This window comes from Echeneis naucrates, chromosome 2 (genome assembly GCF_900963305.1).
Source record: "Echeneis naucrates chromosome 2, fEcheNa1.1, whole genome shotgun sequence".
NCBI classification, from domain to species: Eukaryota; Metazoa; Chordata; class Actinopteri; order Carangiformes; family Echeneidae; genus Echeneis; species Echeneis naucrates.
Window position 1 is genome coordinate 2,248,662 of NC_042512.1, and position 23,997 is coordinate 2,272,658.

At 41.5% G+C, this 23,997-nt stretch overlaps 1 protein-coding gene and 10 non-coding genes across 11 annotated transcripts in view; 3 read left to right on the forward strand and 8 right to left on the reverse strand.

Annotated features, from left to right (window-relative positions):
• LOC115053729 (NACHT, LRR and PYD domains-containing protein 12-like) overlaps nt 1-23,997 on the forward strand; it is a gene marked incomplete at its 3' end in the record, with an annotated part of 72,670 nt that overhangs the window by 12,022 nt on the left and 36,651 nt on the right. The window lies entirely within an intron of this gene.
• On the forward strand, nt 2,716-2,786 carry trnag-gcc (transfer RNA glycine (anticodon GCC)). The gene has a single exon. It is a non-coding gene; the product is annotated as a tRNA-Gly (tRNA).
• trnad-guc (transfer RNA aspartic acid (anticodon GUC)) lies at nt 9,874-9,945 on the reverse strand. The gene has a single exon. It is a non-coding gene; the product is annotated as a tRNA-Asp (tRNA).
• On the reverse strand, nt 10,432-10,505 carry trnan-auu (transfer RNA asparagine (anticodon AUU)). Its single transcript has one exon. It is a non-coding gene; the product is annotated as a tRNA-Asn (tRNA).
• trnat-ugu (transfer RNA threonine (anticodon UGU)) lies at nt 11,003-11,076 on the reverse strand. Its single transcript has one exon. It is a non-coding gene; the product is annotated as a tRNA-Thr (tRNA).
• trnal-aag (transfer RNA leucine (anticodon AAG)) lies at nt 11,778-11,859 on the reverse strand. Its single transcript has one exon. It is a non-coding gene; the product is annotated as a tRNA-Leu (tRNA).
• Nucleotides 13,018-13,089, reverse strand: trnag-ucc (transfer RNA glycine (anticodon UCC)). Its single transcript has one exon. It is a non-coding gene; the product is annotated as a tRNA-Gly (tRNA).
• trnap-agg (transfer RNA proline (anticodon AGG)) lies at nt 13,390-13,461 on the reverse strand. Its single transcript has one exon. It is a non-coding gene; the product is annotated as a tRNA-Pro (tRNA).
• Nucleotides 14,169-14,242, reverse strand: trnan-guu (transfer RNA asparagine (anticodon GUU)). The gene has a single exon. It is a non-coding gene; the product is annotated as a tRNA-Asn (tRNA).
• trnap-cgg (transfer RNA proline (anticodon CGG)) lies at nt 21,898-21,969 on the forward strand. Its single transcript has one exon. It is a non-coding gene; the product is annotated as a tRNA-Pro (tRNA).
• Nucleotides 22,420-22,492, reverse strand: trnak-uuu (transfer RNA lysine (anticodon UUU)). Its single transcript has one exon. It is a non-coding gene; the product is annotated as a tRNA-Lys (tRNA).

Genomic DNA, 23,997 nt, shown 5'->3' on the forward strand with positions numbered 1-23,997 from the left:
ACATGAGCTGAGAGGAAGCAGCTGCTGCACATCTGGACTGAACAGGACTGAAGTCCCTGCAGGTCTTTATGCTGGATCTGCATCACTGACTGACAGCTGATGGACAGAGTCAGGAAACACTGATGGATCTGCTCTCTTCTTCTCTACACAGGTGCTGGACGTGGCAGTAAAGAGGAAGGTGTGTGTTGATGGAGGATCAGCTGCTTCCTGATGATCCAGATGTTGCAGCAGCAGCTTGTCCAGACTCTGGACCATGTTCCTGGGAGGTGGAGAGGAGAGCTTCATCCAGCAGAGACTGACAGAGGAATCAGAACTGGTCTGAGAACAGAGTCCAGTCCACCATGATCCCAGAGACTCCTCAAGTCCTCCTCTTCTCTCAGCCAGCTCCTCCAAACTCCACCTGGGGTTTAGGTTCAGCTTCTTCTGGACCCTTTGGGCTGCTTTGGGGACATTTATACAAGCATTACTCTATAAAAGATGTCATTTGCTGTTGTGAAACGTGAATGTCAGTCGGCACTTTTTAAATTAGCATTTTCTTCCCTTCATCAAAATGAATTTTTTTTTTAATGTTTGTTCTTATTACAATCTTTCTTTTTTTTTTTGTAACCACATGTGGCAAAAATTTGTTTCAGTAAATAAAAGTATGCTGAAAGGGCAGAACTCAAGAGTGCAGCAGCGTAGTTCATCTTCTGAAAGGACAATTTTTATTCAGTGTACTAAATTATTTTTGGGAGTCAAACATAATATCCTGTTTTAATCTGAATGTCTGTGTGTGTGTGTGTGTATGTGTATGCATTTATGTGTGGATGATGATGTGGTCTGTTTGGGAAATCTCATCCTGATTCTTCTTCTTTTTTAATGTGTAAAGCACTTTGTGGAATGTTGTTTCTTGTTTGAAAGGGGCTGTATAAATAAACTAAAGTTTAAAGTAAGGATTAATATGTTAATTGAATGAATGACTGATATAGTGATATAATACAGTCCAATGATGTTCTAGCGGAGTCGTGCAGCAGACTCTCAGCTCAGTGTGTGAATGTGCTGCTGCTGAACTGGGACTCATGAGTTCCACTCTGAACCAATGAGTCATGAATCATGAGTCTGACTGTGAACCAGTCTACAGTATGTGCTGTGGGTGAGTGACAGCTCATAGCGGGGAGGGAAAGGGAGTGAAACAGCAAAGCAGAGCTGCTGCTTTTCCTCCTTCTTTCTATATGAACATGAGCACCATGATGCACACTGCTGTGTTCTCATATCAAGCTCATGTTCACCTTCTTTCTTTCACAGGGAGAACATGAAAGAAGCTGAAGCTGAACTCAGCCTTCCAACTTTAGTGCTCCGTGTCACAGACTGATCCATTTTCTGACGTTATAGTCCACACCAGGCTGCAGCCTCTCTGTGTGACACTTTGTTCATCATTATTTTCACACTTTACTTCCTGCTTCTTTTCATTTAGGCTCCATGTAGGCTGTTCATGATGACTTTGTTTGTGTGTGGCTGTTTTCTTCTGAATGTGGGATCTCTGTCTGAATGAAAGTTTCACAATCACTGCCTCAGACTGCATTCAGAAGGAATTGTTGAAGTCATAGAAGCTGAAGAGTTGATGATCAGAGGCTGACAGCTAAAGGAAGCTAGAATGCACACTGCTCTCTGACAGAGTCGGCCTCCCTCCACATTTAGGAGGCTTTTTCACTTCTTACAACAGCTGACAAAGGGCTCATCTGGGATTTGAACCCCGGACCTGTCACACCCTGAGCCAGAATCATCCTGATTGTTCCTGGAATGGTTTGGTTAGTCAGAGTGTGTCTGTGTGTGTTCTTGTCTCTCTGAGTGGTTGGAAATGAAAATGGAGATCGGTAGAAGCAGATGACTCTGAGGATGAATGAATGTTTCGCTGACAACATCAACAACTGTTTACTCACCTCACAACGAGGCTGTGTGACGTCACTGCAGATCAAATGCATTTCCTGTCCTTCATCGCTCTCCCACGCGACACCAACTCAAATGTCACACTCGCATAAGATTCAGCCGGAACGGCGCATGCGCACGAAGAATCTCAAGCTTGTCTCGCGAACGAATGAAGTGAAACACAAATCAGCTGTTATGAGACAAATAAGTGGCGTTAAATTGAACTAAAACCAAATCTGTTGGTTTGTTCCTCCTTCTACTTATTAAAATGTGTCTTTTCCTGCTTTCGCTCATTTTTGGAATCTGTGTTTGAATTTGTGCTCATTCAACAGAATGAGCGAAGCGTCGCACTTCGTCCACTGTGTGTGTGTGTGTGTGTGTGCTCTCTCTGCTGGTCTGAGCTCTCAGTTCATTTAAATACTTTGTTGGATCTGTCTGTCTGTATCATGTCAGAAACTCTGAAACACTCTGAACTTCTTGAAAACACGGTGGATTTACTGATATCAAAGAGTCCATGATGGATTGTTATAGAAAGATATCAACTTTAATGTAAATACATTGTTGCATATAAACACAGAAATTACAATAATCATCTGTAAAACTTGTAAAAAATGTTGCCGTCTCACTCGGCGGAGGAACAAAGGAGGAGCTTGTGTGAGAAAAACAGAAAAAAGAAGACTCCCTGATCGGGTTAGTTGCCACGTTATAAAATGCAGGAAGTACTTGCAGCCAGCAAGCCACAGGCCAGCAAGTGTTGAAGGCTGCCGATGACTGAAGAATCGTGACGTCATTGTAAAACTCTTTACACAAGCAATGGTGGTTCAGTGGTAGAATTCTCGCCTGCCACGCGGGAGGCCCGGGTTCGATTCCCGGCCAATGCAGAGTAACTCTTTACCAACATCCAGATGTTAGAAACACAGTGCTGCTTGGAAAATACCCTGATAGACTCCAACACACTGTGACTTTGTGAAACAACCAGTGGAGCCCCCTGGTGGTCAGTAGAAGTGCAGCCCCTCTGAGCTGGTGGCAGACCAAGGCTTCAGTCTGCACACATCTTCCACATGTGATGGCACACACACTGTGTATTGTGGCAACATCCGTCCCCTCAGAGAGAATCTGCTCTTTAACCCTCCTGTCGTTTTCACCCCCCGCCCCTTACTTTAGTGTTCCTGCTCTGTTTGATACGGTGGCCGGTAAGTGCAAAACTAAATTACAAAGTGCCAAACACTTTTACAAAGCGTGAAAATAATTTACATGTTGGGGAAACATTTTTACATTTTATTAACCAAAATTACATAAGAAAAATACTTTTACCACGGATAAAACAAACTTACATTTAAGAAAACAATTTTACGTTTTAAGTTGCGAAACAAATTTCCAAACGACAGAATCTTCCGGAAGGGGAATGTACCAAATGCCGGAAGTGATCCAGAAGAAGATTGACTGTGAGCTCAGAAAGTTTGCATCAGTTTGTGTGGCGGGAAAACTTTGCGGAGTGAAAGTTTATGGCAGCATGGAGTAAATGATGTTTTGGCCGTTTTGTGGAAACAACTTGAGCCAATTTACGCGGTTGTGTTTTCCTGCGGACGATCTGTAGAATGTTTAACGTTGATGAACGGACCAGACGGAAGGAGCACGGGCACAGGAGACATCTAATAAACAGCCGGAAAATGCTAAACAAGCTAAGTGTAGCATCGCGCTAACTAGCTGAAGCCGCTGTCAGACATGCAGTGAATTAAAGTGCACCGTTTCATTTAGTAGCCAATCGTTGTCTTCACGGAATAGCAACGCGTTTAGTTAGTAAGCGTTGCTAGTTTCTTTTTTATTTTATTTTTTTTAGGCTTACAATTATGCTAAATGCACAATTGTTGCTGATTGTTTTAGCTGCTAACTTTCTGTTTTGATACGGAACTCCGTTCATTCCAGCAGAACAACCATGAACATCATATAAACAATTCATGGAGGACAGAAAGTCAAAGTCAAAAGAACTGTGGGCCGAAGGGAAACAGGTCCAGGTACGTGTGTGGATATATCTGTAAAATATGGAAGTAAATATGTGTGTGTGTGTGTGTGTGAAATGAATGATATCTTTTTGTTATTTTAGCAGATAAACATGGATTGATGGCGCCACATGGAGCTGATTTAAAAGCTCAGAGAGGGAAAACACTCCCATTATATACAGATCCGGAGGTAGCAGCACCTGATCTACTGAAGCATGATGTGAAGTTTACACGGTGCAAACATCAGCCTGCGGACTCTTAAAAGGATGATTCCTCTCCAAACGCCATCAGGTTGGAACTTCGTGGACCTGGACAACTGTTTGGCTATCGGACGATGTGGCAGGTACTCAGACAAAAGTCCAATCTTCGAGTGAAGAGAGATGATGTGATGAATGAGAGAGCACGCAGAAGGTTTCTAAGAAGAAGCTGCTCCTCAATGGGAGCGAACTGTATGTGGCATGCAGATGGTTCTGATAAACTGGCTCTCTCAGGACGCATGGATGGATTTTTTCACCTAAAGTGCTGTGGCTCCAATGTGGACCGACAAATAACAAGAATCCAACAGTGATCGCTGAGAATCTCCTCTCATGAGACTGAGGACTGATTGTGGCACGGAGAATGGCATTATGGCTGCCATTCAGTCTCCCCTACGCCTCCATCATGATGACTGCTGCTCTGGGCCGTCCACGAATAAGCAGCGTGTTGAATCCTGGTGGGCCATATTTAGAAGGGGAAGGTAAGTGGCCTTCATGAAGTCATTTTATTATGACTGACCTTTCATTTGATTTTTATCTTTATGTTCTATCTCAGATGAACTCCTCTAAACATATATAATAATTGAGGCTGGGACTTTAACTTTTTCATTTCAATTCATTCATTACAAAGCCTTTAATGAATTAGATTTTTTTAATGGAGTCCCACTTCTACTAATAATATATATATTCTTCCGATTCTATCCATTTCTACAGGTCTTAGTTCTGGATGGAGTTGTTTGCTGGATACTTCAACAGGAGCCATGAGCATCAGTGCCTTCTGAGATGTTGCTATGGTGATGTTGGATGAGTGTGTGAGACTGTGGAACAGTCACAGGATTCACACTTCCAGAACAGCGTCAAGTCCAATGAACTGTACTGCTGACCACACAGGTAATATTGGTGATGGATTGATATTTCTGTGTTTGTTTTATTACTATTTTATTGACTAAATGTAAATAAATGCTATTTATTGTATCTAACAGAGATTTGGCTCCACAGACTGGATTTGAGATTGAACCAGCTGATTTGGATGCTGTTCCAGAGGCGAGCCTGTCAATAGCTCCATGTGGGGACTCAAACATGCAGGAGGACTTTGACTTTGTTATGGAGCACAAACAACTACAGAAGCCAGAGAACTGGGAGTCTGCAACAGAACTGTACATGAAGCTGAAAGAAACTGCTCAGCTGTGAGTCAGTGACAAAGGGAATTTTCCCTTCACACATTATCAAGTGCTTACTCATTGGGGTTTCTGTCCTATTTCTATTTTATTTATTTTTTAAATTAATTAATTTTTTAATATACATGTCAAGAGCCATGAGATGACTGTGATGTGATTTGGTATTAGACAAGTAACACAGAATTGAATCAAATATTGCCATGACTGAAAAACATGCAATTTTTCTGTTTTAAAGTAGTTTGGAAAAAACTCATAACCAATCTATCACAGATGCAATCAGAAGGAAATATTAGTAATTTTTTTATTGTTTGTCAACATTTGCATTCCCATTGTTTCATTCAGATGAACAGGTACCAGAATCATTTGGAAACATCACAAGGAAAAGTGAATGACAAGCTAAGAAAGTGTCACAGCTTCATTTTTGCTGAGTTTGAAATCAGTTGATAAAAATTATAGTAAAGTAATGAGTCCTATATTTTTCTAAGTATGGAATACAAAACTTCTTGAAATTTGTTTTGTCTAAAACTTAACAGTGAAAATCTTAACTGTGTGGAGAGAGAAAAAAAACACCTTTTCGTTGTCTGGTCTCGAGGGGTGATCTAGTTACCCATTACAAGTTACAGTAACAAGTCCATGTGTGACTTAAACACTGTGTGCTAATTTCAATGTGTTTGAACATGTATTGAACTGGGAATGGAGAGTCATCCAGGAACTCTATTCGTGGCGATGGTTCCAATCCGGACGGGGGAGGTGAAGTCAGCCCAGCTGCAAACATCAAAACATCCTCCAGAGACACAGCAGCCTGACCTTCTGCAAAGAAAAACCTTCAGTTACATCTTGGCAATGTATTTTTTCAACAAATTATATATATATAAAAAAAAAAATGTGATTTACAAACCTTCACAATAAAAAAGACACAGTCCGCCCAGTAGCCCAAAGTTTGACTTTCTTTAAGTCTCCTGTTACTTCCTGATGGACTGAGGTCAGGTTTGAAGAGTCTCAAGTTCCAGACCAGTGAGTGGCTTTTCAGAGTGGCACAGGACAGGGGCCAGCAAAGTAGGCTGTTGCTGCAGTGCAGTCAGAACCTGAAGAGCTGAAAGACCATCTTTGAATCTAAAAAGTCACCACAAACATTGTTTCACATTTAAATGACCTAAAGAAACTTCAATGTTTTCTAAAATGACTATCCACCCAAACATACAGAAATGAGTAAAAATGGTTGTGTGTTGAACATTACTGATTTAAAGAAGAACTCTGTGTCTTGCTTTGCACTTGGCAGGGTAATTGTTACTCTACAGACTGCAAGAATTACGCACACAAACACAAGACTGGAATGACATGAGCACCTTTTGATTGGCATAAGACAGAGGAAGGGGAGCAATTATACTAAACTAAGGCACACATTCTGACACACTGACTCAGAGCTAAAAAATATACATTCTTAATAAACCACAGAGGGGGATGATGAGGCATTTCAAACTAAAATATCTTAAATACAAAAAAATAAAAATCACATCATTACAAATATGATCTTACCTGTCGATTACAGATGGGTTGCGGTCAATAATGTACCATCGGAGGGAGTCTGACACGATTTCTTTCTTTTCTTCAACAGGAGCAACACGTCTCAGACAGCCTGCTGTCTGTAACATTGTGCTGTGTCTGATGATGCATTCTCACAGAGCATCCACTGAAGAAACATTCTCAATCTGAAAGACACAAAAAAAAAATGACAGAAACACTCATATCAATAACTACGTACAGTGTGTTCTGTATCTTCTTGCCTACTTTTTATTCCATGACACAAGATTTAATTCTGACATAAACAATAATTGAAGCCAATTCTGTGTATGTGATAAGACAGACTGCAGGAACAACATAATACTCTGTCCTACCACACCACAGCCTACTCTCACCTTTTTCAAAGCTTTCCCTATTTCTTCATCAGTGATCGAATCAACTGTTGGCCCGAAAGATAATGAACAAGATCTTGTGACAGGAAATGCGGCCCCGGACCTCCATGCACCGCTGACACCACAATCATCTTTCCTGCCAGGTAGTATTCATCCTCCCTGACAGCTGTTCATTAATTTATGTTGTAAAATTAAAACTTATCACGTATTATATACTATAATGTATTGAGATGAAACATGTTTTTGGAAAAAAAAAATAGTTCAAGCAACAAAGTGTATGTCATGTGATATATAAAGTTAATGATCATGAACCATTAGTGTTGTTTACATCTAACCCTGTTCATACCATTTGCATTGTACACCAAGAACCTAAACTTAAATAAACTAAAATTAAAATTAAGTGAGTCACTGTTGTTTTTTTACTTACCCGTAGTAAGTACTCCTGACTGGATTTGTTTCAGATGGATCCAGATCCTCAGTGTCAGATATTACTGTCTGAAAAACAAATGAAAATGTCTGAAACAACACACTGAAAGCAAAGAACATCAGGCTGCCATAATCTGCCTTAATACCTGTCCAGGCTGAGCTGTGGATGAATCTCTGAAACATGATAAAATTGATAAACTGATGAACTTTATGATACAGAGTATAACAGAGCTTTGAGTAACATTTAGAGGTAGAGAGGAACCATAAGATTTATAAATAAGAGATTATTTTCTTATAAATTATATCACACGTATGGTATTTTCTCCCACATGTTCATCACAATCACAACAACTTAAACTTTTGTAAAAACTAATACCTACCCTTTATCTTCAGGTTTGTGTTTGGGAGAACTGCAAAAGCACACAATTGTCAGCAACTTTAAACAGCTTCCATTATTGTTCCCTCACCACATACAGTATATATCAATGGTGAAAGGTTATCAGGGTGTCTGATTGGAATAGTAAATGCCAAATAATCAAGACTTGGTTCTTAGACTTAATGCTTGAAACCAAATGCATATTCTATCAATAAATAAATAAAAAAAACAAAGTACAAAATGTAAAAATGAACGTACCACAGTGTCAGCTGCATTGAATTCAGCTGTGCTCCTCGATGTGATGACAATTTCAGAATCAGAGTCTGATGTATCAACCTCTGTAGTAAAAACAAACAACACTTTAATTATGCTACATCAGAGTAAATAAATGTGTAAAAATATTGAATGAAGAGATCCACAAACCTCCTCTAAAGTGTGTTTCTAGGCAAATGAAAAAAGTGCCTTTCCTATTTCCTTTTTATATTCTGCCAGTTTGAATGGGCTTTCTGACCCAGGCACATGGAGCACCTCTGAACAGTCTGGATACAAAAGAAGGTCTGCTCCTTCATCCATCTTCTTGTTAAATGTTCTCATTTCTTGGACAGCTTGCTTCAGTAGCTCAGGTGCTGCTACCTCCGGATCTGTATATAATGGGAGTGTTTTCCCTCTCTGAGCTTTTAAATCAGCTCCATGTGGCGCCATCAATCCATGTTTATCTGCTAAAATAACAAAAAGATATCATTCATTTCACACACACACATATTGACTTCCATATTTTACAGATATATCCACACACGTACCTGGACCTGTTTCCTTTCGGCCCACAGTTCTTTTGACTTTGACTTTCTGTCCTCCATGAATTGTTTATATGATGTTCATGGTTGTTCTGCTGGAATGAACGGAGTTCCGTATCAAAACAGAAAGTTAGCAGCAGCTAAAACAATCAGCAACAATTGTGCATTTAGCATAAATATACGCCTAAAATAAAATAAATAAATAAAAACTAGCGACGCATACTAACTAAACGCGTTGCTATTCCGTGAAGACAACGATTGGCTACAAAATGAAACGGTGCACTTTAATTCACTGCATGTCTGACAGCGGCTTCAGCTCGTTAGCGCGATGCTACACTTAGCTTGTTTAGCATTTTCCGGCTGTTTATTAGATGTCTCCTGTGCGCGTGCTCCTTCCGTCTGGTCCGTTCATCAACGTTAAACATTCTACAGATCGTCCGCACGGAAAACACAACCGCGTAAATTGGCTCAAGTTGTTTCCACAAAACGACCAAAACATCATTTACTCCATGCTGCCACAAACTTTCACTCTGCAAAGTTTTCCCGCCACACAAACCGATACAAACTTTTTGAGCTCACAGTCAATCTTCTTCTGGATCACTTCCGGCATTTGGTACATTCCCCTTCCGGAAGATTCTGTCGTTTGGAAATTTGTTTCGGCATTTGTAAAAGTGTTCTGCCACTTTTAAATTTGTCTTTTAAAATATACATTTATTTTGTCTGTGGTAAGAGTGTTTTTATTGTGTAATTTTGTTTAATAAAAGATAAAAATGTTTCCCAACATGTACATTTGTTTTGCACTTAGTAATTTTGTTTTGCACTTACCAGCCACCGTAGTTTCTGAGTTGATCCAACTAACTCAGATCTGCTGTTCTGTCTTTACATGAGACAGGCACGAAGTTGGACTTTCTAAAGCCAAGAGAATCCGGTTGGTTTTCAAAATAAAACTGCTGTCTGCGAGCAGGACGCCGCTGAGCAGAGAGAGTTAACTTCTGTCACTGAGCTATTAAAGAAAAATGCACGTGCTCTCCCCGTCGGGGAATCGAACCCCGGTCTTCCGCGTGACAGGCGGAGATACTGTCCACTATACTAACAAGGAGCTGGAAAGCGAAAAATCATGTGATATAACGTCACTTCCTTCGTGGAAAAACAACTGGAGAATAAGTTCTTTCCTCCCAGTTTCTATCCAGAATCATCATCAGCACAGCTTCTGTCAGGAACATCTGTTTGTTGCTGACAACATCTGGATCACAGATGACACATCAGACTGATATTATCTGTGTCATGGTGTTCAGAGATTTCAGCAGCTCACATCCAACACAGAGACTCTGAGCAGGCCCACCTGGTCTTAGACCCAGACCCAGACCCAGACCTAAATCCAAACCCAGGAGACAGAGGTTGAGTGAGTCAGTGAGGAAGAAGCTGCTCGTTCTCCTTCAACAGTTTGATCTGAGGAAAAGTCACTTCCTCTTTTCAGGAATCAACTTCTACCATCTGTCCACTAGATGGAGATAACTGAGCATCAACTTAAAAACCCTCCGTTCTTCCATGTGTGAACTATAATACCAGTGAATTAAACAAAGATCGTCCCTGGGTGGGCTCGAACTACCATCCTTTCAGTCAATAGCCGAACGCGCTGACCGATTGCGCCACAGAGACATGATGACCAGTTCCTGTTACAGCCTGCTGTTCCAGCTATAATTATCCTAAATGTTGCTAGTCCATCACCTTAACCACTCGGCCACAACACCCACACACAGGAAAGCTCCCGTGACTCAACATTTTCCAGCCTGGATAGTTTCCTCCTCAACTGTTACCAAACTGTTACCTTAACAGGTGAAGGTTGATTCTGATGGAATGAACTGTTTCTACACAAGCTGCATGAATGTGACACAGAGCTCATGTTTAAAGTTTTTTTCTTCAGTACTCTTATTGTGTATGGAGCTCTGACTGTTGACATAAGTGCAGGTGACCTAAATTCAGCAGTATCATCAATGTCCTCATCTCATCCAAAAGGCTTCATCAGACAGATCAGTGTTGAATGAGCTCAGAAGCTATCTGGTTAGCTAATGCTGCCAGACCATGCAGCTCAGTGGTAGAATGTGCACTTCCCATGTATAAGTGTTTCCGATCTACTACATCTTACATTATGAACAAGGCACTGCTGGGATTTGAACCCAGGATCTCCTGTTTACAAGACAGGTGCTTTGACCAGCTAAGCCACAGCACCACTCTGATGTACATGTATATACAGAGGATCTGGTGATGGAAGTGTAATGTGTATACTGCAGTTGAAGTTGATGGTAAAGTGGTTTGTTTTAATGTTGGACTCTGCATCTACCTGAACCTGTTTGACTGCAGATGTGCATTTTCATTTGGACCCCAGGAAGAGTAGCTGCTGCCTCAGTGACAGCTAACGGGGATCCTAACAAGTGATAAACAATAAACAGACGTTTCCAACCGTCATCAAAATTTATTCTTTAATTAAATGTTCCAGAGCTCAGGCTGTTGGTACACAAACAAAGAAAGGCATACTTGTGGATTCACAAGATTATATCAGGATCTGACCTTTTCCTGTTCCATCAGTAACCATCAAAGGAGATGCTGATTCTGTGTGGCGATTTTTTGGAGGATGTTTTGAGTTTCTAGCAGCCCGGCTAGCTCAGTCGGTAGAGCTTCCAGCACAGGTTCCAACTCTTTTTCCCAGAGTTCATTGAGGGAATTATACTGGAGATGACAAACCTGCAGGGAGAGCGTGTGTTTGGGGACATCTGGACATCTCCAAACCTACCTGGGTCTGAAAAGGCTGACTGTGATGTTTCTCATTTCAGCCCAGCTGGTGTTGGTATCATCTGTCACTGTAACTTTTGTTCACAGGGAGATGAAAAGTGCCTGACTTAGTGGATTGGTTTTCATTGACAAGAAACAAACTGGCAGTGGTGGGATTCGAACCCACGCCTCCGAAGAGACTGGAGCCTTAATCCAGCGCCTTGGACCGCTCGGCCACACTACCACTGGGTGGATGTCTAAATTCATGCTGGATGTTCACCACCCACTTCTACAAAGTCCAACAATGAAGGTTTCAAATCCAGTTCAGTCCAAATAGTTCCAGTTTTGTTGTTGCTTCTGTCTGCAGAACTCAAAGGTATCTGGCAGGACTCATTATTTGCACACAGCACAGTCAGGACATTAATGTGACAGTTCATTATATGCTAAAGAAACCTTGTTCAGACTCATGATGGTCAGCCACGTATGTTGGGGGTATTTTCAGATCCAAAATACATCCCTGTACATCAGAGTGGTGCTGTGGCTTAGTTGGTCAAAGCGCCTGTCTAGTAAACAGGAGGTCCTGGGTTCAGTGTCTCATTGATAAAGGTTGTTGAGTTAAATTCATATAAGTTTCATTAAAAGGACACAGCACTCTCTCTGACCAGTCACTTAACTGCACAGTCTTCATGTCTCCAAGCAGCTCCTTGTTGCTCAAAGTCAGATGTTGTAGAAAGAAAGGACTTTTGGGTTTTCATCAGCTGTAGGTTACAACGATCAATATTATAGATATGACAGACAGAGTTCTCAATGTTTTCCTGTTAATCAGTGCTGCTGAAAATCTCATGTAGTGTGTATAAATAGCAGAGGAGGGCTTCGATCCATCGACCTCTGGGTTATGGGCCCAGCACGCTTCCGCTGCGCCACTCTGCTCATTACATTCAGGTCGCAGTGTCCTCTGGAGTTTTGTGTAATTTTTAACCACCACATCCACTTTCTCTCTCTTCCACCTGCAGTCTATCTAATAACCACCAGGGGGGGCTCCACTGGTTGGAAAATGAAGTCAGAGTGTATTGAAGTCTATGGGGTTTCATACAGACAGAGAGGAGAGAGAGAAGAAATCAAATTTTGAGAGGTTGCATGTGGCCAGTATGGGGCTTGAACCCACAAACTTGGCGTTACTGAATATAACTGGCCAGTAACCAGGGTCATGGACAGGCCAACCACTGTCCATGACTTGTTCTTAGAATGTGTTAAACAATGTGTGTGAGTGTTGTTGTGGGTGTGTATCTACTGTAACAGAATGACTGTAGCTGAATAGATAGAACGGTTTCATCCTCCTCCTGGTCTGTAGACCAGTTGGGCACCATTGGACTACATATAAATTGTAGACACACAGTTAAACTGCAATGGCCGGGAATCGAACCCGGGTCAACTGCTTGGAAGGCAGCTATGCTCACCACTATACCACCATTGCATGCAAAATGGTGAGCATCCACTCCGAATGGACGCGAAATGGTACCTTTTGTTTGCGCTGCAAAAATTCTTATTTGTGCTGCTACGGTTTTATCGATGTTAGACATTTTAATTTCTGGTGATGAAGTCACACAGCCCCCCATGTTCTCCAAATGGACCCAAAGTGCAGTTGTCACCAAATTTATCAAACAGTAATGTCAGATGTTCAATCTTAAATAATTACATAGCCTACCAGACAGCAAACCTCACACAGCTCCATAGTGTAACAGTTAGCACCCTTATTGACTGAAAGGCAACAGATGGGCTCGTCCGGGATTTGAACCCAGGACCTCTCGCACCCTAAGCGAGAATCATACCCCTAGACCAACGAGCCATGTGGAATGCAGAGTTCATGACAAAAAAGTGGGAGGAGTCTTTCATCCCTTTGATGTCATGATGGAACATTTGTGGCGTTTTTTTTTTTTTTTTTTTTTCATTATTTACACACAGCAAATTCATGTGACAGTTAATGTGACAGTTTATTATATGCTAAAGAAACTTTGGTAAGAGTCATGATGGTCAGCCACATATGTTGGGGGTATTTTCAGATCCAAAATACATCCCTGTACATCAGAGTGGTGCTGCTACGGAGTGTTGCATCAGTGGCCACCATCACTTCAAGTAACCCAAATGGAGAGTGTTAGACTGGAGATGTAAAGGCTCCTGGTTTTTGGCATCAGAGGTGGTCCCTGAGGGGGTTAAGTGGAGATGAAAGAAAAGCCACTTCTGTCAGAAGTGGGATTTGAACCCACGCCTCCAGGGGTCCATTCGGAGAACATGGGGGGCTGTGTGACTTCATCACCAGAAATTAAAATGTCTAACACCGATAAAACCGTAGCAGCACTCTCTCCAGGGGAGACTGCGACCTGAACGCAGCGCCTTAGACCGCTCGGCCATTCTGACAGACAGAAAAATTAACCGCTTCGTGGTTGGGCAGTTATGTATTACAGGTTATACCATATTTAATGGTTCTGGTGAAACCAAAGTCGAGGAAAGACTACATCAACATGTGGTGGCAGTAATCAGCTTAAAAACAAAGATCGTCCCTGGGTGGGCTCGAACCACCATCCTTTCGGTTAACAGCCGAACGCGCTGACCGATTGCGCCACAGAGACACATTGACTTCTCCACGTTCCAGTCTGCTGTTCCAGCTAGAATTATCCTAAATGTTGATTGAGCAAACTACTGTCTGCTGTTCTGGAACCGGATACTCAGAGTTCAAATCCTGGACGAGCCCAGCTGTTGCCTTGCAGTCGTCAGGGGAGCTAACTCTTATTACATGGAGCTGTGTGAGGTTGGCTGGTTGTGTTATTTGCAGTATCTTGTAAAGTGAAGCAACAGTAACTTTGTGGCTCATGCTGTGCTGCAGAGAGGGGAAATTAGTGATTGACTGCTTTTCACAGGAGACAAACTTTGTTAAAGCAGCCTGTGTTTAAATCCCAGCAGTTCCTTGTGGGTGAAGTCAAATGTTGTTGAAATAAACTACTTTTGGGTTTTTATCAGCTGTAGGTCACAATGATCAATATTAAAAGAAATAAACACTTGAAATATGTCACTGTGTGTAATGATGTCATAAAATATATTATTTTTACTTTCTGAATGGAATAAAATGAAATAAATCAAATTATATTATTTCAGTGTAATCACATGCACCTGAAATGTCTTTCTTTAGTGGTTAGTCGTTTTTCCTGAACCACAGAGGCTCTGAGCTGCTGCAGCAGGTGAAAAGACAAACTGTTTCATGAAGCCTCCTCTCTGCTCAGGGGTGGATCACTGTTTTGGGTGGAGTGGAGTTACTATTATATATAGTCACTGTCCCACAAAATCAGAAGACAGAGGTTCACCCAAGACTTGAACTCGGCTCACTGGATTCAAAGTCCAGAGTGCTAACCATTACACCATGGAACCACAGGACTGTTTACTGATCTTTATCAAAGGCGCTGGCTCGAGGTTCCAGTGTCGAGGGATGTCATTGATGGAGCCAAACCGTCTCCACTTCTTATATGGTGAATGTGTGCTCTGTTTTTTTTTTCTTTTGCAAGAAAATGTAAAATAAAATAAAAATTAAAAGTGAGCTGAAAGAAAAGGACCTGTTCTGTGTTAAGTGTTGATGATGACTTTTTGTGTGTGTGGGGGTGTTTTGTTTTGAATTTCTGATCTTTGTTGTCCATAAAGAAAGGCATTAACAAAGCCCCACCTGTCATGTCTCTATTCCCCACCAGTGGGGTGGAGCCCACACTTTAAGAACGGCGGCCCTATAAGCATCCAACAGCATCACTGAGTCAGGAGCAGCACAGTGACAACTGTACACATTACTGGAGAAAGTGATAAATGACATTCAGCCACTGTGTTAGAATAGCAGAGGAGGGTTTCAATCCATCAACCTCTGTATTATGGGCCCAAAACACTTCCGCTGCTCCACTCTGCTCATAGCAGGCTGTGCTGCAGTCTCTTCTGGATCTGTGGGTTCAAATCCTCTGTGCTGTGCTGTGACCCAGCTTCTTTGTCTGAGGGCCCTCTTAGAAAAGATCCTTACTGATGAATTTGTTTTGCTTTAAATCACATCTGTCCTCATTCTACTGATTCCTCAATTAACTGTTGGTAGAAAATGTTGGTTTGTTTGGCACCTTGACATTTCCTAAATAGCTTTTTATCTCTCATTAATTAAAAAAGACAGTCTTCTAAAGGACACACCACAGGTACGAAAATCCAGGATTGAACCAGAGACTCTACCAACTGAGCTGTTTCTGCACAGCACACAGTGGAAATGACTTCTCATTGTTGCTTCCATGGCCTGGAAGTTGAACTGGAAGTGGTGAGAGGCGCCAACTCACTGCCTTGAACACTTGTTGACGCACTTTTTCCTCAGACATGCTTTTAGAAACATGACAGCTAACCCTAACCTGATCACAGAGAGTCTCTTGAACGGCTCTTTAATATGAACGATGGGAACCAAGTCACACTTTCAGGCCCCCTCCCTTTTTTTATTAGTGCCTCGTGTCCCTCTGTGCCATCAAATAAAATTTTGGAAAGGATAACAAAAGTAAGACACAAAAGGTGAACTGTGATGGCAGGAATCATGGTGTGAACACAGTCGTGCAACTCTTCAGGGAAATACACAGAACAGTCTGTCTTTTCTGGACATGTTTGGTGTGTAGCACAACACAACTACACAGCTCAGCTATTTGTTGACTGACAAACACAACAGCAAGTTCTAACTCAGACAGTTACAATTATTCCTTTCTACATAAATGCTTTTCTTTGGGGTTGTCCTGCTCAGAAATTCAGTAAAAATTATGATGATTTGCAATTTTAAATAGATTTGTACAGATCAGCTACAACAACACAACCCTAATCCCTAATCACTGCAGTTAACAGTCCTCTCACCATATGCTAATGGTCCTCATGAATTTAAGAGGATCGTTGTTTGTTCCTGATGGACTAAATGTGTTCTTCATTACAAACCATTACCAAGACCATTTAAACCGCCCAAACTAAGTAAACAGGCAGCTGTGGGAGTGGTTTCATTCAGGTAGAAGATAAATTCAGGTAAAAGCCTGAAAGGGAGCCCATTGGAACAATGACACAACTGGAAAGTTGCTGCAAAGACTCTTGAGGAGAAGATCCTAAGTGAGGTAAAAATGAAAGCTTAATGTGACTTAGTCAATTCAATTGCTCTCTTTTTCCACTTTCAGTGTTAATTGACAAAAACAACAGTAAGTCTTGGAGCCACGTTTTCTTCAGATCTAACTCAGATCACTCCAATCAGAGACACTGATGAAGTCTTTGTGCATAAGTGCTTCTCTTTGGGGTTGTCCTGGATGGAAATTGGACAAAAAAGATGAGGAATGCAATTCCTTCTTTTCTTCAATCACCAGGACAACAAGTTTTATCAATTAATCAATTGGGGGTGAAGAAATGTTACCTTAACTTGAGCACTGACTTGACTGTTGAATTCAGTAAGTGCTACTTGTTGAAGCAGTGCTGACTGACAAAGACAACAACTTCTTCTTAGAATGCAACAATGATCATTTCAAATAAAAAGACGGAAGACTTCCTTTTGTACAAGTGCTTCTCTTTGGGGTTGTCCTGGATGGAATTTGGACAAAAATTAATACATTTCTTCAAATCAGCTGAATTAGTGCATTTGTCACCAACGTTTCCCCAAATGAAGCACAGACTTCTGTTCTGAGAGCAGTAAGTGCTATTTGTTGGGGTAGTGTTGGTGATTTCAGAAGTCAGTCACAAGTCAGCAAGTTTTATCAATGATATGGAGGGTGGGGGGTTAAGAAAGTAGTTAGAAAGTCACAAATGTTACCTTAAAGGGCATATTGCAGGTTAAGGACCACATTGAATCAATGTTTAAAAAAATAATATTGGAAATGTTTTGATAAAGTGTCTCATACTGATAATATCCGTGTATTTGCTGCACACAAACAGGACTGATGGTCTTTTGTCCCTCAGCTGAAAGGTGAACAAGGTAAAATGTCCACAGCAGAAGTCCTGCAGGCTTTTGTCACCGACAGACTCGCCGCCGCCTGCCGGGAGATCTTAGCGGCCGTGGACAGAATGGTAGCCGGATATGAGGAGGAGGCTTCGGGCTTCAGGCAGGAGATCGACCGGCAGAGGAGCCAGCTGGAGCTGCTGCAGCCCCGAGTCCTGATCCACAAAACGGGTCGGTTGTTTTTATGAGTGAGAAAGGCTGAGGACTGTATTTGGCAGATGTAGAATGAAGCAGCTGGAGGAATAACTGTGTTCATATTGTAGCTAATAAAGAGGATTCATTATTGAATCGTTTCCTCCAGATGTTCAGCAGCTGATGGTGAAAAAAGAGGTTCCTACTGAGTTCACCTCCAGTCCGGATCCGGAGGATTCAGAGAGTCCAGTCCTTAAACAGGAACAGGAGGAGGACCAGGTACCAGGACTGGAGGAGACCAGGAACCCTGTGAGGCCGTTTCAGGTGAAGAGTGAGGATGAAGAGATGAATGAACCGGCCAGGAGCTGTGATCCACAGAGTCCTCTTCAACCAGATCCAGATCCAGAGGAAGAGGTCTCAGACTCCTCTGATACTGAAATCAGTGAGAATGATTCTAATGAAACCAGAGTCGCCCAGTCAGATGTTAAAATAGATGAAGGTGATGTAAATGTTAGAAGATGTGACAGCAGTGAAAAACCATTCAGCTGCCCTGAGTGTGGGAAAACGTTTAAAAAAAAGTGGGATCTGAAGATTCACAAGGTAGTCCACACAGGGGAGAGACCCTTCAGCTGTGATGTTTGTGGGAAAAAATTTTTGCAGAAGGCCCATCTTAGGTCTCACATGGTAGTTCACTCAGAAGAGAGACCGTTTGGCTGCTCATTTTGTGGCAAAAGATTTAAGCGACGGGATATTCTAAAACTACACATGGTAGTCCATACAGAAGAGAAACCCTTCAGCTGTGATGTTTGTGGGGAAAGGTTTAAACGACAGAAAATCCTTAAAGAACACATGGTAGTCCATACAGGAGACAGACCCTTCAGCTGTGATGTTTGTGGGAAAAGGTTTAAACGACAGAAAATCCTTAAAGAACACATGGTAGTCCACACAGAAGAGAAACCCTTCAGCTGTGATATTTGTGGGAAAAGGTTTAAACTACAGAACGCCCTTAAATCACACATGGTAATCCACACAGAAGAGAAACCCTTCAGCTGTGATGTTTGTGGGAAAAGGTTTAAACGACAGAAATTCCTTAAAGAACACATGGTAGTCCACACAGAAGAGAAACCCTTCAGCTGTGATATTTGTGGCAAAAAATTTAAACGAAGGCGAAACCTGAAATTTCACATGGAGGCCCATACAGAGGGGAAACCGTTTGGTTGTGACAAATGTTAAGAAGAGAAAGACCGAAGCAGGTGACTGCCGGATCTTTGCTGGTTGACCAAAGGCAAACTGTAACATGTTTGGTAATTTGTTTTTACTTTTGCTTTGTTGTTTTTTGTCCTCACTCATTTGTGTTTGAGTCAGTGACATATATACCAGAAAAAAAGGTTTTGTCAAAGAATTTCAATAAAACGCATAAAAAATGTTGACTTTTGTTCTGCTAATTCATCTTTATAGAAACATGTGTTTTTGTTTTTTTGTTTTTTTTATTTGCCATCAGAAATTATGTGACAATTTGTTGTATTATGCCTAAAATATGCTGGGATATGAAAATAATATAAACTGAAAATGGATTAAACCTGTAAGTTACTCACTTTATCAGAACTAAACTGTGATCCATTATAGTTTTGTGAAAATGAGCATTGAGCATTATTTTCTAAATCATCACTCAAAGTGAGACCTATGCTGTCGGTCTATCAACATATTTTCTACTTATTGTGACATACTTTGCTATAAAGTTCTAACAATGTTTGTCACTCTGTGATGCTGTTTTCTATGTATTCCATGAATGTTTTCAGATTTTATCATTCATAACAGACTCTGGCTGGCAGAAATGAGATCCACAGGTCACAGTAAGGTCACAGGGATGCTCTGGTACCGAAGAGAGCTCATAAAAATATCACTTGAGCAGAAAACAGGAACCAACAGAATGTCAAAAAAAAAAAAAATCTGCATCAGTGAAACATTCATTCATACGTGAGGACATCAAGTATATTGTGACACCTATGAATATGTGCTCACACTATACAGTTTAATTGTTTCAGTTTTGATGTGTTTAATGTGACAGCAGAGCCGTTTTTCAGTTAATTTTGGATATTTGGAGTCAATCCCTGATTTTCGCAACAAGGGGGCATCACCTCTGTAGTCAGTCGGTTTGATGAGGCTGCTATTCAACTCTCACCATCAGTGCATCTGTTGCCTGTCTCATAATTTTTCCGTTCTTTGGAGAACAAATTTAATCTGTCTACAAACCTGAAGCCAGGGTCTGTTCCATGAACACGACATGCTGACATTCACACAGTTGTGCTGTCCTTTTCCTCGACTTTGGTTTCACCAGAACCATGAAATATTGTTTGAGAGTTTGTGAGGTTGGATGCTGCACGCTGACTGGTTGTGTGTCCAGGATGCTTCAATGACATCTTTCTGGTACTCTCTCCTCCTATCCTTTGGACGCAGCTTTGAGGAGACACAAAATGTGAGACATGTGGCATTAGTGCAGTGAAGCTAGCAGATGTATGTGGTGGTGTAGCCGAGCGGTCCAAGGTGCTGGATTCTCCAGTGGCCACCGTCACTTTGAGTCACCGAAGTGGAAAAGATCCTTCTCAACGACAGTGTTGTGTTTTGCCTACATCTGAGCTAAAGATAGAAATAAAATAATCTAAATCGGCTTTTATTTTGAAATGCTTGTGTGTTGCGACAGCTCCTGTTCTTTCTGTAGCTCAAAGCGTTAAGGAGTTCAAACACAGCAAAACATGTTAAATGATAAAAATAAAGATTTGAAGAAGGAATGAAAATCAAAGTGATGAACTGTGGATGGCAGCCTGCTGTTGATGTGACTGAACAGCGATGCAGAAACCTTTATCTTGTTGTTTCTCCGTCTTGGACAGCACACAGTGGAAATGACTTCTCATTGTTGCTTCCATGACCTGGAAGTGGAACTAAAAGTGAGAGGGTCCAACTCACCACCTTCAGATTATGAGACTGACACGCTGCCTGCTGCCTGCCTGGGCTGGAACCCAGAGTAAGTAAAAGAGGGAGATGGAGGAGAGCTGTCAGTGTTTCAATATAAACATACATTATACAGCCCTGACCACTGTTAGGGTGGACCCTAACCCTATCCAGGCAGTTGTGACTGCTGCTTTTCATGGAGAGCAGTGGCCATTGCATTGGCCGGGAATTGAACCCGGCATTGAAGTTAATGCTAGCTTTGTGCTATCAAAGCTAGCATTAACTTTTCTGTTTCCTCATCAGAGACTGGCAGCTGGATACATATGTCAGGATGGCTCTCCCAGATGTCTGAGCTCCTCAGAAACCCGTCTAACGTAGCTGAGTTAGATGCTAATCATGTCTATTGAATGTTGTTGAAGAACACATGCAAACAGAGAAAAGACAAGTGTAGAGCTCTTACCTGATCTCTGGGGAATATTTGCTACAGGTGCTGCAGGATGTGGGTCAAGGTGCTGGGTTGATGTTCCAGTATCAGGGGAGACATTGTTGATGGTGCAAAACCATACGGTGGATGTGTGGGCAGACCTGACACTCAGTCAGCTTGGGTGGTTTGGTGGTAGAACTCACACCTACCAAATGGGAGGCCTGGGCTCAATTTCCAGCCAATGTAAAGGAACTAATTGCCAACATCCAACATATGTAAAAGTTGTCATGTTCACCTCACACACTAAAGGTTTCTGGATAGAAACTGTTAGGAAAGAACTTTATTCTCTGTTTGTTTTTCCACAGAGGAAGTGAAGTCACACACCACGTGATGTTTCTCTTTCCTGCTCCTCGTTAGTATAGTGGACAGTATCTCCGCCTATCACGCAGCAGACCGAGGAATCATCAGGTGATGTATCAAAGACAGGAGCTCTTCAGACTCACAAATCCCTTCAAACTACTGATGGACTGAAATGAAATTTTTTCCCGATACCGTTATCAATATCTGTTAAAAATATTTTCCCTGACCGGGAATCAAATCCAGGCCACAGCAGTGAGAGCGCCGAATCCTAGCCACTAGACCATCAGGCAGTGTGTGGACACTCAATGTTGTCGTGTATGATCAATTCCCCCAGATCAGTTTCCACCCCCCCAGAAAACATTTGACCACATTTTAAATGCCATAAATGTCTTACTGTAAATGGCTCGTTGGTCTAGATGTATGATTCTCGCTTCGGGTGCGAGAGGTCCCGGGTTCAAATCCCGGACGAGCCCATTGTCATGTTGTATAGCACGTTTATCTGACAGTAAAGTTTAAGGTGGAGTCGGAGACATATTAGAACATAACAACAGTGCAGGAGAAGGGAGGGACTTGATAAGTAATCCCCCGATGAGCAGGCACTTGGCGCCAGTGGCAAGGAAAAACTTCCTTTAAGAGGCAGAAACCTCAGGCAGAACCAGGCTCAGGGGGGCGGCCATCTGCCCCAACCGGTTGACACTGTCCTACCAAAGTTAGCATTAACTTTTCTGTTTCCTCACCAGAGACTGGCAGCTGGACACACGTGTCAGGATGGCTCAGTGGTTTGAGGTAACAGACTCAAGATCTTTCCTGCACAAATGGGCCTTGAACATGAAAGACTCATGGTTTCATTATTTCATAGATCAGTGTCACCTATCACTGCTGTGGAGTCTATAATGTGAACCACTAAAGGGAAGAAGCTGCATCGCCTGAACAGGGACTTGAACCCTGGACCCTCAGATTAAAAGTCTGATGCTCTACCGACTGAGCTACTCAGGCTTCTGATGGCTGCATTATTCAGATGAAATTAAATTAATTATTTCAGCTTGACTCATTGAACAAACAGTCCTGTCCCAGCCAGGGGTTGATCCTGCAGGCCATCTCTCTCTCTCTGTTTCCTGAAGGCCTCTCTGCCATTTACTAATTAAAATATATTCATAAAAAAACCAACATGTTTCTTTCATATGAAGATGAAATCTAAAGGCTCTCTGATCATCACATTGAGAAGTTCATCTGGTTTGTGATATTTCTTCATATGATAGTGAGGTAAAATGTGTTCAGTGGGATGTGTGTGTATCCAGCAGGACTGACAGCTTCATGTGGGATTCTCACAGAGATGATTCAAACCTGATCACAGTGATCAGTATGGATATACAGTATGTTTGCTGTCAGTGGAGGAAACTCTCAGACAGGACTAATAGTCATGTTTGGGATGTTCCTGGATTTGAGTTGAATGAGTGTAAATTCTCTCAGATTTTAACACACGTTCACACATCCACCTCTATTCAGACATGGAGTTTACATATTGTTTGGAATTCTAATGTGAATGTCACAAGCAGCATTTTTTTTATTATTAATGTTAAGACCCAGAAAGCAGCATATTTGATTGATTGTTGTACCAACCTGAAGATGATCAGTGTTTATAGCTCATAACCTGATCACAGATCAATAATCAGCCATTGGAAGACACTCTGAAACTTTCTTCTGCAGTCAGAACTCATCCACCTTCAGACTGGACATCTTCTGACTGTAGAACTGGAGCTTTTTATACATCTCACTGCAGCACAATAAAGTCCTCTGTGAGTATTGTGTGTCCCACAGTGTACATGACATCTGAGCAGCAATACTTCCACCTGCTGGAGATTTATTGTTACTACAGCTGTAAAATAAATCTATCAGAACATGAACTCAGTCTGTAGAATCCAGAAGATTAATGACACACTTCGTCCTGCTGTTATGGAATCAAATCCTACTTTAGGTTTTTTATATTTTAAACTAACGAGCACTGTTGGGGATCAAACAGAAAAAGTCAAAGGTATGAAAGAAGATTTTTTTTTCTTTTAATTAAAAGAAACAATGTCACAACAAATAACAATTTACATCATTAGGAAATATAACTCTAAAAAATGTACAAATATAGGCCCTATTTAAGAAAGGTCAACTAAGCATAAGGAGACTGAAGCTTAAACATAAATGAACAGAACATACCTGACTCACAAATGGCACACTGGGGTTTTTAACCAACAGATTAATACTTCTTTAAACTCATGGGACATAAGTGTTTCATTTAACTAGACATAAGTCAGTGAAAAAAACTATCAATCAAACTAAACAGAAGCTGAAAACCTGCTCCCTGCTCTTCCTCCACCAATGCTCTGCTCCACTTCTTCTGGGCTTTCCTCTGCATATTTAGCTTTCTGCCAGGAACTAAGAACTGAAGGAAATATTTTAGACATCAAATGAAAAATAACATGAAACCAAGTTTCCCGGTTGGGGAGCTACAG